Here is a 16,479-nt window from a genome sequence, read left to right on the forward strand (position 1 = left end):
ACCACCAGCCTGAACCGTTGATACAAGGCAGGATGGATACTTTTTATGTTGTTTATGCCAAAGTCTGACAATACCATCTGAATGTCACAACTTAATGAGTCCGCACACAGAATACAAAGACACAGTGAGAGATCCCTGAATCCACATCGCTTGTGCCGATATAAGGATCTGCAAGTTTTTTTTTGTTCATCTCCCTGAACAAAAATGTGCACCTTCCTCCTGCCTTCCCTTCCAGCCAAAGGTTTTATCCAGTCAGATGCAGCCGAGCTTTAGAAACACGGTTATTTTCTTACAATATATTCCTTGTAATTGTAAGTATACAATAGTTTGGTGGACTCCCATTAAAAAAAAAAAAATAGCTGGGCTAAACTTAATGGGCTGTTAAATAGATATTGAACAGCGTTAACTCCTTTTTCCAAATCGTTTAACATTTTGAGTACTGTTTAATTGGATAAAAGCAATCCAGTTAAGCTAAAACAATATAAAGAGGCCGATTGTGACGCACATCGATGACATTGAATGTTACAAAATTGTATCTATATATTAAAAGGAAGAGAACATTAACATTTGCAAGTGTAATGGGGGACACAGCAGGTGCACTTGCATGAGTAACGCAAAAGGTATTGCATCTACAGTACACTATGAAACCACATGCTGAAAGCAAGCTACAAACACAAAGACTTCTCATTTCTAATTAAAAGCTTTCAACTCTGCACAGCTGCCACAGACATAAAATAGCTCAGGTAATACATTTCCTGAAGGTCTCAGCTTTCCCCCCACCATTGCTAAATAATTCAGCACTGCAGGCTTTCCCAGTCCTCTTCAGAGCACCTATCCAAACATATGAATATGGCTGCGTTTGCTTCTGGCTATCATGTCAGTTCTACACGTTGTATGCTCTACTGCATTTTAAGCTCATAAGTCACGACTCTTCGTCACAGGACTTTGCCGATGTGTGTCTAAAACATCTAAGATTGCAGCTCCCTGAGGCTCAGTCAATGTCTAGTGGCAGCCATATAAAATCTGCCAAGTCCTTACAAAAACAAACCTGGAGGTATAAAGAAAACCATATAAAGACATACAATATATTATATATTTTATATATATATATATATATATATATATATATATATATATATATATATATATATATATATATATATATATATATATATATATATATATATATATATATATATATACATATATATATACATATATATATATATATATATATATATATACACACACACACACACACACACACATACAGGGGCCACACTGCTTGGCAACTCAAATTGCTAATTAGCCAATAACATGGCAGTAACACCATGCATATAGGCATCTAGACGTGGTGGAGAGGACTTGAAGCTCAAACCAAGCATCAGAATGGGGAACAAAAGGGAATTTAGGGCAATTGTAAAGGCAGACACTTTTATCTTAAAGTCTTTGTTGAAGTCATAATTTGTAATCTGTGCGCATATAGTGTTTTCACACACATAAAACTATTTAGTCAAACACAAATCTTTGGTTGTTGTAAAGTGTGGAATCACCAAACAATGGGGCCTTAAATGCAAAGGATCACTACCATACTAGAATCATTTCAGCCTTAGGGCTCTTCCACACGGGCAGACCGTTTAGGCGGACCTGAACGGGCGCTCCGTGCTCCTCTATGGAGCCACGGATGTCAGCGGTGACATGCCCGCTGACATCCGACCCGCTCTGATCAGCCAAAGTGTGACGGAGGAAAAAATTACTTACCCATCCGTCTGCGGATCGGGTGAACACAGACGGTCCGTGTTCATCCGATCCCCCCATAGGGGAGAGCGGATAAAAGACAGGGCGGGCCCTGCACAGTGTGCCGGGACCGCCCTGTCATCCGCCGGCTCAGCGGGGATCAAGAGAGTGATCCCCGCTGAGCAAGCGGAGGTTCACGGGGCGGTTCATTACTGATCCGCCCTGTGTGAAAGGGGCCTTACGGCTTGTTTACAGAGGCAAGAGCATACATTTTGAAACCATCAGCAAATGAGTTCTATATGCGTAATCATTGCTTGATATACAATAAAACTCAGAGAATACAGACCATAAAAATGTCAGAGGTGCCTTGTCAAAGAGGCTGCGCCTCAAGAACAGCCATTGCCAATATCAATATCCCAGAGGAAACAGTTATAAGACATGAGCATATAAGCAACAGTGAGATCAAAACCCAACAGTTGAAATGCTATTGGAATAATAGTCCTCCGATTAAATGTTTCAGCAGTTACATTACATTGTCACATTTACTACTGGCCTATGATGCCACTCCACACCCAATGGAACTCAACATGCCTGTTAACCAATGTGCTTTAAGAAAAGCAGAAACATGAACTGCTGCAGTCATCCCAGACCACCAGGGGGTCACTCACTTCCTCTCATCATAAAACCGATACCTTTAATGGCATAAATTGCCAAAACAGCACTTAAAGCATTTGTTACTCCAACATTTCATGGGATTTTGCAGCCATATTTGCTGCCACATAGAAGCAAATCTCCTTCCCTCATATCCAATCTTTACATAACAATGAGCAGGCATGAGGGTAATGACTACTTCGGACAGTGCCACCTTACAGTCACCAATTCTGGGCCACCACACGCATGCTCAGGAGTAAATTAAGAACCATTCTGTGCATTGAGGCTCATCTTCGCACATGACCACCTGCCACAGCCCTAATGTCATCTTGAGGAAGTGCTAGGGGGAGGGATGGATTTTTATTTTATTTTTATTATCCCAAGTATAATTTTATTTCAACAAAATAAACATTTATCTATAAACTAAGCTAATGCTTATCCTAAAGAGACCACTACGGTCTCTTCTGTCATAAAAACCCTGCCTGTCAGCGATTTTAGAAATTGTGAGTTTAAAAACACTTTCAGAAACGCAAAGCTTAAACACGGCTTCTGTTCTTTGCTTTCCTGCTACTTCAGCTGTTAAAAGCAAATTGCTGTCACATTGTAGAGTATAAGATTTCCTATGTCTGTGCCCAGTCTTGCCACAAAGTTAACGGGGTTGTAAAGGTAACAAAAAAAAAAAAAAAAATAGCTTTCTTTACCTTAGTGCAGTCCTCCTTCACTTACCTCATCCTTCCATTTTGCTTTTAAATGTCCTTATTTCTTCTGAGAAATGCTCACTTCCTGTTCTTCTGTCTGTAACTCACCACAGTAATGTGAGGCTTTCTCCCTAGTGTGGAGTGTCGTACTCGCCACCTCCCTTGAGGGGGTGAGCAGGACGCTCTCTACGTTGCAGATAGAGAAAGGAGCTGTGTGTTAGTGGGCGTCCCAACACCCCCGTTGTCCAAGGGAGGGAGCGAGCATGACACTCCACACCAGGGAGAAAGCCTTGCGTTACTGTGTGGAGTTACAGACAGAAGAACAAGAAATAAGGACATTTAAAAGCAAAATGGAAGGATGAGGTAAGTGAAGGATGACTGCACTAGGGTAAAGGAAGCTATTTAGGAAAAAATATTTTTACCTTTACAACCCCTTTAACCCAGCTCTGAGCAATCCTCTTTTTTCAGTGAGATAAACAAACAAACAAACAGGAGAAAACTTTTGTCCGTTCTTCCCCCTTGCTGTGAATGACAGGTTATTTACATATCTCATGCACTCAGGCATTTTTTTTTTTTTTTTTAATTCCCACCCCCATGCCTTTTCTGAATTAATGTGGTTACTTTTCTGTATTTTGACTGGAAGTTAGTGATCATAGCAGAATTCAGTGTAAGGAATACACAGGAGTCTACTGACATCACGACTCCACCCACCGAGCTCCAGACAACAGATCCGCGCACAGAATCTGCAGTTTTTCAGTTCTTATAACAGAGTGTGAGACATTTGACAGGTAAGGATACATGCAGGAGGCATGTATATTCTTATAGATCAGCACTATGGCAGTAGTTTAGAAAGGATGAGTGGGTTTACATCCACTTTAAGTGACAGTGTCTTTGTAAAGCCGAGTTGTCCATGTGTCTTTGTACATCAAGAAGGAAATTTTCTATTTAAAAGCAAATTAAACAATACTCCTGGATGAACAGTAAGTCTAAGGATCTGAAGATGCAAGCGTAGAGAAAGTGAATTTTTAATGCAATCTTTGCTTTAAGATATACTGTGAGAAAGTTGAATCTATATAAGCGTCCCCTATTTCATTGTTATTTCAAACCACAAGATTCATTACAACTAGATACGCTTCTGCAGCACGCCTACTGAATTAACATGAAGCACTGATATCGAGAATGTGGTTTGCAGAATAATAAGCAGCCTGTTTGGTAATCTTGCAAAGCTTCTCCTTTATAGAGCCTGATTAGCTGTTAATTTGTACTTCTGTAGACTGAGTAATATACATTAGGAGTCAGCGTTTTCAACCATTTGTGAGCTGCTAGAGTTCACAAAATTGACAAACCAACAGGCTACGAAATAAACCCCAGTACCCCCATACTGCTTATAAACCAGCAATAAAATGTACAGAATTTGGGTCTTTCACTTATGTCATCTTAGACCCCATACACACTATTCGATTATCTTCAGATTTACCAAAACCATGTTGTGCAAGGGCCTGCCTGATTGCATACAAATTGAAACTCTTAAGGTTTGACCTCATATTAGATGGTTTTGGTAAAGCTGAAGACAAAAATATTTAAGAAAAGCTAATTGCATGGGGCTTAAGAGTGTTTCTCAACCTCTTTTCAATCAAGGCACACTTTAAAATTCTACACAATCTCGAGGAACCCGATTCTAAAATGTAAAAAACAAAACTAATAGTTTTACATATCGCAGCAATATCTACACACTGCACAAAATTAGAGCGGATTTATTCCTCCACCTTTACACACTGGTACTGGCTAGTATTCTAGCATTTTTTTCTCCCTCACTTTCTCTCCTTCCCTTTGCCAACACGTCACCAGTGCGGGCAGAGAGGGGCAAACAAGAATGCTGTACAAGTTCCTGATGTCCATCCATGTCGTTGTTGGGATGGCAGTGTCTGGTCTGCATGGTGCATTTTGACAAGGCACCCCTGAAGAACCCAAAGGGCACCCTGGTTGAAAAAGGCTAATCTAAGATGATAAATCATGCCAATTTGCACTTACTTGCGATAAAACCCTATCTAAATATTGTTTAGTTTGGTAAAACATGGTCTCAAAACGAACGGCCATCATTTGCTACAAAATATTTCTCTTTACTTTTTCCCTCCATACATTGTTGCAACTCAGCGCCCCTTCCTCACTTCAGCATTGACTGCATGGCGTTTCTCAGTGTTGGTTTACCGATTGTGCTTATGTAATATATGTTAAAACAGCAACACAGGCAGTCTACCTTGGAAACTTGTGAGACAAGGAGATAATTTAGCAGCACAATTGTGAGGCAGGTGTCACTCAAAGAATTGTCACCCTATAACAAAATGCCTTAACCAGGAATGTCATGGTAGGATCAGTAAGCATTTTATGCAGGGGCAAAGTCAAAAATATTGAAAAATTACATTACTAGGTTAACTCCTTCCCGTCAAGGATACGCACATATGTGGCCTCTGCTTTCAGGGGTTATACCGGCATGATGCCTGCAGCTGCAAGCATTACCCCGGTACCGTCTTCTCGGGGCTGTTGTCCCACCGGGAGACCCGATCCGCCACTTCCGCTGGCTAGAGTGAGACTGGAAGGATACAGTCTTCTTGGTGTAAACGCGGAAGAGACGTCACTGTTTACTCGGCTGTCAATGGCACCATTTAAAAAATATATATTCAGTATTCAGAACGATATGAATACTTTGAAGTGCAAAGGAGGGTTATGGTGTCTTTTAGACCACGATCCTTCCATAAAGAGTACCTGTCACCACCTATTACTGTCACAAGGGATGTTTACATTCCTTGTGACAGCAATAAAAGTGATATTTTTTTTTTTTAAAGCGCCCTCGCCCCCATGAATTTAAGTTCCCGCATATGTAAACGGTGTTCAAATCACACATGTGAGGTATTGCCGCGATATTCAGAGCGAGAGCAATAATTCTAGCACTAGACCTCCTCTAACTCTAACCTGGTAACCGTTTTTTTTTTTTAAAGTGCCACCTATGGAGATTTTTTAGCAACGTAGTTTTTCGCCATTCCACAAGTATGCACAATTTCAAAGAATGAAATGTTAGTTATTTACTCGGCGTAAAATCGTCTTTAACAGTTCTGCTGGTAGAGTGGCAAGACAGAAGCCACTCCTCAGCAAAAGGCACAACAGCCCGCCTGGAGTTTGCCTAAAGGACTCAGACCATGAGAAACTCAATTCCCTAGTCTGATGAAACAAACATTGAACTCTGGCCTGAATATCTGCATTTTCAGCCGGCGATTCCCTACACCATAAGAGCAATCATCGCGGGTGTTCCGCCACTTAATCATTCTTACGAGCGGCGATAGGGGACGTCCCCCCTCCCGCTGCCCTCCTGTGCGATCGATGAGTCATGAGAAGATCCGCCGGCCCCGGATGTTGTTCATAGAGATTTCCGGAAGACCGGATGGTTGCCAGAGTCTCTATGATCGTCGGAGGCCGGGCGCGATGTTATGACGTCACGCCCGGCCTTTGCATTAAAAAAAAAAACTTTGCCGCTTCGGCTTTGAAGTGGTGATCGTTTTTTTTATTTTAGGCTTTCCAGCTTAGAGGCGAGATGTGGGGTCTTATTGACTGTAAAGTGGTTCTGTCATGTAATATTCCTATTACAAGGGATGTTTACATTGCTTGTAATAGGAATAAAAGTGTCAAAATACATTTATTTTTAAGTAAAAAAAAAAAAAAAAAAAATTTTTTTTGTTAAAGTGCCCCTATCTCCGTACGCTCGCATGCAGAAGTGACCACATACGCAAGTCCTGCCCACATATGAAAACGGTGTTAAAAACACGCGTGTGGTGTTGCCGTGAACGTTAGAGCGAGAGCGATAATTCTAGCCCTAGACCTCCTCTAACTCAAAACATGTAACCAGTAAAAAAAAGTGAAAGCGTCGCCTATGGGGATTTTTTAAGTACCGAAGTTTGGCGCCATTCCACGAGCGTGTGCAATTTTAAAGCGTGACGTTAGGTATTTATTTACTCGGCGTAACTTCATCTTTCACATTATGTTTTTTTTTAAAGCACAAAACTTTTTTTTTTTTTTTTTTTTAAAGCAAATACGTTTGAAAAATGTATGCGCAAATACTGTGCGAGATAAAAAACTGCAATGATCACCATTGTATTCTCTAGGGTCTCTGCTAAAAAAAAAAACATATATGTTTGGGGGTTCTATGTAATTTTCGAGCAAAGTATCAGAATTGGCCTGGTTGTTAAGTGGTTAAGATCTTTAAGTCTGACCACAAATTTTCTATTGGATTGAGGTCTGGACTTTGATTAGGCCATTCCAAACACATTTACATGTTTCCCCTTAAACCACTCAATTGTTGCCTTATCGTCATTGTCTGGTGTCATTGATGCAGAAGGTGAACCTCCATCCTAGCCTCAAATCACACACAAAATGGTACAGGTTTTGCTTAAAAATATCCCTGTATTTAGCACCATCCATTTTCCCCTCAACTCTGATCAGTTGCCCAGTCTCAACTGCTGAAAAACATCCCCACAGCATGATGCTGCCACCATGTTTCACTGTGGGGATGGTGTTCTTTGCGTGATGAGATGTGTTGGGTTTGCGCCAGACATAGCGTTTTCTTTGATGACCAAAAAGTAAAATTTTAAGTTTACCACGGTGTAGCATCCCCTCTTCTTTTAACACACTGTAAACGCCTGGGAACAAGTTAATGTCATTTGAGAGGGATTTTGTTTTATTCCTGACTGATCTAGGATCCTAAATTTTCAACAGTCCTAGGTCATCTTTGTTATATGTTTCGTTTTAAGGTTGAACCAAATATTTTCAACTGCTAAAAGACCTGGACTGCAGGCAGGCCATTCAAGCACCCAGACTTTTCTACAATGAAGCCATGCTCTTGTCATAGATGCAGTATGCAATTTAGCATTTTTCCTACTTAAAAATACAGGGTCTTCCATGAACAAGGCATCGTCTGGATGAGAGCACATATTGTTCCAAAACCTGGATATATTTGGCAGCATTGATGGTGCCTTAATAAATGTGCAAGCTGTTCACTCCATATGCACTAATGCACCACCAATACCATCAGAGATCCATGACGGATAAATCAGAAAATAAGTTGCCAAAAAATAAAACATTTCGATTAGTCTGACCACAGAACACATTTCCCACTTTGCAACAGACTATTTTAAATGTTTTGGGCCAAAGAAAGGAGCATTTATGGATCATGTTTAGATATGGCCTCTTTGCATAATAGAGGTTTACTTTGCATTTTTGGATGGCACGGCTGTGCTTACAGACACTGAGTTTTGGAAGTATTAATGAGCCCATCATAGACTCATGCCCGTTTTTAATGCAGGGCAGTCTGAGGGCCCATAGAACACAGGCATACAATATTTTGTTTTGGCCTTGTCCCTTGCACACAGGAGATTTCTCTAAGTTCGGTGAATCTTGATTTTATGTACTGTAGATGATCAACCTTGAACAAATTTTTAAACACAGCTTTTCACAGATTGTTCAACCTCTGCCCATCTTTACCGTATTTTCCAGCATATAAGACGACCTTTTACATCGGAATTACACAGCCAAAAACCGGGGGTCATCTTATATGCCGGGTAAAGCAGCTGCTCAATCGATATCAGCTGCCAGGTGCTCTGTACGGCTGCATGTATTCTGTATATGCGCCGCTCAGCAAATTCTGATGCACTCCGTTGATGACAGAGCATGCTAAGCCTGCTCGGATTGGAGCAATAACCTCTGCCAATCCGAGCAGGCTACATTATGTAGCCTGCTCGGATTGGCAGAGGTTGTTACTCCAATCCAAGCAGGCTTAGCATGCTCTGTCATCAACACAGTGCATCGGGATTGGCTGAGCGGCGCATATACAGAATACATGCAGCCGTACAGAGTACCCGGCAGGCTGCAGCTTCTTCATTTAATTAAAACACATTACTACCGCACAAGGGGGTCGTCTAATACGGTGAGTAGACCACAAAACCACAGTTTTCAGCATATTATTAGGGGGTCGTCTTATACGCCGGCAAATACGGTACTTCTGAGACGCACAGTCTCTCGAAGATGCATTTTTTAACACCCAATTACATTACTGACCTGTTGCCAAATAACTTCATTAGTTGCTCAGATAATTTATGCAGTGCTTTAAAAACTAGGAACACACTAGTCCCTTCCACTGAAGAGACTTTCTATCTATTGTATTGCCTCATCAGTCTACTACAGGCACACACACATTTTATTGCATTTGGAAAACAAAAAAATCCCATGCAAATAGAATCTCTTGTGCCATTCAAAACTAGGAATTAGTAACCCCAAAAGGTTTTTCCAGTGTTACCCCATCCACAATTGGTAGTTTAAAACATCACACTAATCTTATGGACGATTGCGGTGATTACAGTATACAGTTCCCCGTTTTGTCTGATCATCATATGTTGTGCTTTATACTTGTACCCAAAGTTAAATTTGACTATAATGCTTTATGTACACAGGATTTTTTACAACTGCTCCTGAACGATTTAACTTGATAGTAACCCACGTTTAAAACTTCCACTTGCCGCGTTTACATGCAGCGTTTTCTGTTAAAAAAAATAAAAATTATATATATATATATAAAATTATAATTATAATATAAATAAATGGCCAAAACGCACATCAACGAACTTGCGTCAAGTCGCGTTTAGCATCTGAACTCTTTTTGTCTTCCAAAAAAGGCCTATAAAAACGCAACTGCCTAAAAACAACAGTACATGAACCTGTGTACATGTACACAAGATAACATTGAATGAGTTCAGGGGCAATTGAGAAAAGTGTCCAACTGCCTCTGAACGTCCGTTTAGCAGCAGCGGTGTACATGGGGCCTAAAGTTAGGGTTCTAGGACTAACAAAAAGTTTTCAACACACAACGCTCAATATCATCACTGTCCTCATAATTTAAAGTTATTAGGGTTTTTTCTTTTATACCTTAATGCAGAGAAAGAATACAGGTTAAAAAAAAAAACACCCATGCACACAACCTGCCTTCAGGAACCACTTTAAAGTCGGTGACCAATTATCTCTACATAAAAAAATTACTTATGTTCACAACTATGTTAGAATGCTGGATGAGTTTGTATTTCTTCTCTTCCTACATTCTGCAGATCCCTGCATTCTCCAATTACATGACTAGGCTTGCCTTCTATGCTTCCCATGATGCAATGGAAAGTGGATTGTCAGTGTGGACTAAAAATATGTTTCCAACAAAACAAAAAGTGGCTGTTGCAAGGTATGCACGGTTGAATGCCCCCTAGAAATCCAGAGGCCCTGACCTTGGCTAGGCGGCACAAACTTTAAGAACAGAATGAATAGTCTACAGAGAGAAACGTTGTGATAAAATAATTTTATAGATATCTGCCACAAATACAGTGGGTGACAGAACATCTGTTCACTGTAACCCGCTTTATGTGTGCCCGATTTCAATAATCGCCTGATAACTACATTTCTCTGTTCTGTTCCTGTGGACAGAAGATGGCCATCAACGAACAGACTCGATTACAAAAGTTGGCATTGCAGCATTACGAAGTGCTGGTAGGCATGATAGAATGAAAAAAAAAAATAATAATTGTTGGGTAAAATCAAATATAAAACATTTAAGATTAGATTAGAGAGAAAAAAGAAAAAAAAAAAGTACTTGCAAAAAAAAAAAAACACACAAAAAAAAAAAGGAAAAAAAGCCTGCTGAATATACAGCCCAAAAAAACCTTCTGGATATACATCCAGAGGAAAAAAATCACCACCCGTGACTGAAAAGAATATTGCACTCACCGACTCCAAAAGCTGATGGTGCAGCAAATAGTGTGTTTATTAGACAACTATGGCCATACAACCTCTATCCATCCATCCACTTTGGTTTTCTCACTGGAGCTATGCACCACTAGGGGAGTGAGAATGTCACTGTATGGGGAGAACATTTTCACCACATGGAGCCAAACACCAGAAGGGGCCAGATATAGCCCTCACACAACACATTTCATGCCAACGCACATCTTTAGTGTCCCCTAAAGACATTGGAACGAAACGCATGAGTTTTATATTAAAAGCATCTTTTTATTGATTCAGTGTTTTTTCTAAGATGTCACAATAAAATACTACACTATATCTGGCCCCTTCTGGCGTTTGGCTCCATGTGGTGAGCATTTTCTTCCCATACAAAGGCACTCACTTCCTCTAGTGGTGGATAGTTAATGCTCCAGTGAGAAAACCCAAAAGCGTATGGATGGATGAAGCTTGGGTGGCCATAGAGGAATGCTGATCTCTGTAGTCTAATAAACACCCTTTTATACTGATGGACTTAAATTGAAAAGTAATGTTTTGTTCAGTAATGTTTATTGAACGCTTAAGGGATTTCCGTATATTAACCCTGTTGCTAGCTGCCTTATTTTCATAGTTTTAGCACTGACTGTTATATAAGACGCACACATACACACAATTTGTTTTGTTCTGAAGGAGAATTTATGTCCAAATTGTATTCGTCATGCAGCTTTACGCATGAACAAAAATGACGATTTTTTTATGTAAATCCATCAAATCTAAAAGGTGTACCAAACATCCCTACATACGATTATGCAACTTGCAGAAGGCAGAAACATTTTATGAATTTTTTGTTATGCCTCTTTAGTTTAAAAATGGTGCTAAAAAAGGAAATTGCATAATAAAGGTGCATCAAAGGGTAAATTCACAGGATTTGAATCATCACCTTTAAACAATATTTTCAAAGTAGGTCTGCGTTACGGTTACAGAATATCAATTGTTAGACATTTTCATAAGCCATTTAAAAAACTGAACTACATTTAATGCAAAACTGCTAGGCAAAGAATTATGAAAAAAGGACAAATGATTAAATAAAGGGTGTTGAGAAAATTAGACATGAGCACACACATGCATAAATGCACGCTTCCACATACACTTTCTAATTTTCAGAAGGTTAGTTCAAATAATTGCTTTCCATAAACAGATGCTCGAGGGACATTACCCTCCAGTCATCAGCATTGGTTACAGCCTGATGACGCACACACTGTGACCCATCTGATTTGGGTGGTGAGCTTGTGAGGAGTGACTATAAAGAGACAGTTCCTTCCTTTAAAAAAAATATCCCTGTCGTAACAAAGCATGGGAAACAAAAAGGTAGAAGCTGCTTTTCAGCTCCAGTGCCTTAATGTCACCATTTGTCACGCAGCTTTCCCTTAGAGCTTCCAGGACTGGGCTTAACTCTCTCACTCCCCTCCCTTCTGCATGCACACGCTCCTTGCTGGAATGGTTGCAGATTTCAAATGTGCCTGGCCTGACAATGGTGGTGCTGCGCATTGTTATGCAACTCGCTGTCTGGGAGGGCAGCTTGTAGCTCCTTTATTCTGCAAGTGCCAGGTGCTTGTTTAGTCAATGTCACAGCTTGCTACTGTATTTCAATCCAGAGCATGACTACTGTGCTCCTCTGCTGGAGATAGCTGCTGCCGAGTTATGCCATACCCATGATGACGCCTTGGAATTATCTGCTAGTGATGCCTGCTTAGGTGTGAACCGTACCTGGTACTGGAAACTCCATACATAGGGATTAGATTACTCATATCAAGCACACAGCTTAATAGCAAGCACTACTGGAAGTAAAACTATGTTACTGGGAGCAGGAGACACCAAAATTTACAATCTCATTAAATGGGAAAATCCAGGAATGGAATTCCATCACGTCAATGACAAAAACCTCTGAAAAAAAAAAAGAAAAGAAAAAAAAAAAAAAAAAAAAAAGAAAGCCAATCTTAAAAAGTAAGAGCTTCGGGCTGTGGACGGCGTAGTTCGAAAAAAAAAAAAAGAAAGAAAACAAAGTGGATTTAAGCTGACAAGTATCTTGGAAACGCTGTTCTCGTGTTGTGGATCAATACTGAAAGTTATCTTTTTCACATCGCTTAAATTATTTGGATTAATGACAGACTGAGCATTTGTGAATTTTGCTGCTGTATGCTGCTCGTTATTAGGGGGAAGAAGAGAGGGCTATATATATGTATATGCACATGTGTGATACAGCTCTGCTTGAAGATACAAGCTTGCTTTCCCATTGTGTTGAGGACACAGAAGCATGCCTGATGTCACTGTGCTCCTGATGCAGAGTAGGGTAAGCAATTCTTATTCATAACCAAAACCCCATTTTAATAGATTGCATGCTTGTAATCACACACAAATGGACAAAGGGAAAAAGAAAACACACCAGCACCATTTTTAGAACACTGAACTACAGTACCCTCAGCAATGGAGACAAAAGAATTGTACACAACCTACACCTCCCACTAGGAATCATTATCATCAGTTGCCAGTTTTAATTATTCAGTTCAAAGAGTAAGACACTGGACATGGAATGGGCAAACTAGGGCATGTGCATCACATAATCTAATGGCTAATAAAATTTTACAATTTTTTTTTTTTTATTGAATTTTTAGGCTATATAAAAATGGAGACTACCAAGATAGCAATCGCTTTATGCATGCTGCTTGATATGTGAAACTTAAATAGCTGCTGTCCTATGAATGTAAGCATGGATTAAACAAGCCGTTTTAATTCTACATTTGACCAATACTGCTCCCCCCCCCCCCCAAAAGGTCACATGTAAAAGGCATGTATTATATATGAGATAAAAACAGTTGCATGGTGCAGCCTTATGAATCAGCATTCAGGTTTTTACTGACTGACATTACCATCACAGCATAAAATGGCAATATTTAGTTAATGCAAATCTAAAACTGTTGAATCGTACCGTAATTGTGTAGCATAGTAAGTGGTAGGATTATTGAAAACAAAGCCAGTCCTCATTTCCAAAGGGTCACCAATTTAGCAAACCAAGACTCTCCAGCACGGAAAAGGGTTAATTGGCAATACAAATCTAAGTGTACAAATGGATTATAGAGTACTCAATTTATCAGTATGTCAATAGCCAGGTTCACTACAAGGGATATGAAGATGCATTACAAATGCACAATGCTTGGCTGGTTACATGTAACCAATGTGAACAGGAAGACACTTATTTAAGTATGCTAATATCACATGCTATTCCTTGGAACTGACCTGCTATGCCCTTACCTTTTTTCCACAACAGGTTTCATGTTTTACAAATATGCAATTTTAAATATTAGTTTATTTGAATGCTTTATTTTATTCTACCAGCATTATAACAGGGATAGTTTAAATAAAAGGTTACATTTATCAGAAAATGCATTACCTGATCTTACTTTTGCGGGTATTTAAATTGTCAATATGCTTAACTTAGCCCTTTAACTTCTGCTTTGGCATGCCATAGAATCTACTATGTATGAGCTATGGGTGGATATCAAATACATTTTTTATGCATTACAGATGACATGAAAGTAAAAGTATTTTCATTTAAAATCCTTTTCCTCTAGACAGTCTTCGGAGGATTGCTGAAGACTTTTCTGGGAAACATGGTCATATCTGCTATCACAGCAGCAGCAGCAGAAGTGAAAAGGCAAGAGGATAAAGAAGAGAAAGAGGAATCCATTTTAGCCATGTTGGGAATTATAGGGACTGTACTGAATCTCTTTGTCATTGTATTTGTGTACATCTATACCACTCTCTGACAGTCTTATCTTAAGCCGAGTGCTTAACCAGTGAGGGTGGTTCCTCAGTGACTATATTATAAATGGCAGGGCATCTGAAGGTACAGCGAGGGGACTCAGACCATCCAATACATTCCAGTGCTAAGTGCCTAGGAGGACCATTGGCAAAGCAAATTTGTAAATTCAGATAGGAATTTTAAGATCAAGATGAGCAGAATTCATTGAAGTTCAGGAGGTGCAACTGTGCACTTGTCTTAATTCCCAAGAGTACTGTGATACTGCCATAATATCTAAGATACAGGAAATAATATTTCTATAGCCGTGTTTATTTTATGGCATCTCATCCACTAAACCATGAGGATGGTGAAAAAAACAAACAAAAAAAAATGTGAACACCACTCATCCTATACTCCCTGTAAGACTTGCCTACCATATGCTTCCATATAGGTGCATTCATGGACAAATGACATGTCTCAAAACATACTCTCCAAAACGTATTTTATAAAGTAAAACCTGTCACCTTAAGCTGCTTTACAAAAAAAATGATTTCCAAAGCATTCTATAATAAAAAAATGTTTTAATGAACTTATTCGTACATTGGTAAGGAAACAAAAGGAGTGGATAGGGAAGATGTTTAAATTAATACATCTTTTAAATGACTGGATCATGCTGAACACTTCACTGTATGGCGTTTTAGAACTAGCCTTGAAAAAATATGTTTTACACCTAGGATATTGCAATACTTTGTGCTACTGATAGAAGTAAAACAGAAAGTAATAAGTCCTGCCATTCTTATGGAAATTATTTTCATCACATTAGGGTCCCATATAGCACCCACACTAACCAAACAAGTCCATGGTCCCATGTCAAAAGGCATTAAACAGCACCAGTTTTAAACAATTTAATAGGGTATATATATATATATATATATATATATATATATATATATATATATATATATATATATATATATATATATATATATATATATATATATAGGGGAGGCATGGTAAGGTATATGCAAGAAAATTTACCAATTTTACTTAACAACCAAATGTATGTGTTGCTTATTTTGAGAAACTGGTGCATTTACCATCTATAGGAAGCAAGCATTGTTAAAAGGGCACTTTTGAAATCTGTAAGTTTTGACCCTTTTACTCCTCTGTTTACACTTTTCAGTGCAGTGTACTTTGTGCACATAAGGAAAAGCCATGCATTTATTAATATACGACTCTGGTCAATGCCAGGCCAGATCACAGACTTCAGGGCATTTTTACAATACAGCATTTAAAAAAAGATGGGGGCGGGCTTAGTCTTTTAAAGCTTCCTACTACTTGTGTGTTCTCTGGTTCTTTACAGAAACTAGATAAGGAGAATTTAGCATTGAAATTTTCAATCCTTAAAATACCAAGCAAGCAAAAGAAAACATTTAGTCAATTTATAAGTACCCTTCCGGTTTAAGTCAGTATTAAACAGGAAGAAACAGCATTCCTGTAGCCATCTTTTCAACCGTCAAAAACATATGCGGAAATTTTTTTTGTTCAAATTCCAATGCACACCGAGTGCACAACTGTTTAGTTTGCATTACATTCAGATTATATTATTAATACTTGTAGATCATATCAAGGGTAAGAACAGATATTTAAAATAGCAAAACAACATTTCCACAAAATTTGGATGCAAAACTACCAGTTTCTCAAGCTTTTTCAGTCAAGGCACCCTTTACAATTATGGTCAGTCTCAAGGCACCCCATTCTAAAATGTAAACACTATTAGAATAGTTTTACATAACA

At 39.1% G+C, this 16,479-nt stretch overlaps 1 protein-coding gene and 1 long non-coding RNA gene across 2 annotated transcripts in view; one reads left to right on the forward strand and one right to left on the reverse strand.

Moving 5' to 3' along the window:
- BIRC6 (baculoviral IAP repeat containing 6) overlaps positions 1 to 16,479 on the reverse strand; it is a 347,923-nt gene that overhangs the window by 59,265 nt on the left and 272,179 nt on the right. The window lies entirely within an intron of this gene.
- Positions 12,204 to 15,470, forward strand: LOC120937526. The gene is made up of 2 exons (XR_005748731.1): positions 12,204 to 13,233; positions 14,513 to 15,470. It is a non-coding gene; the product is annotated as an uncharacterized LOC120937526 (long non-coding RNA).

This window comes from Rana temporaria, chromosome 4 (genome assembly GCF_905171775.1).
Source record: "Rana temporaria chromosome 4, aRanTem1.1, whole genome shotgun sequence".
NCBI classification, from domain to species: Eukaryota; Metazoa; Chordata; class Amphibia; order Anura; family Ranidae; genus Rana; species Rana temporaria.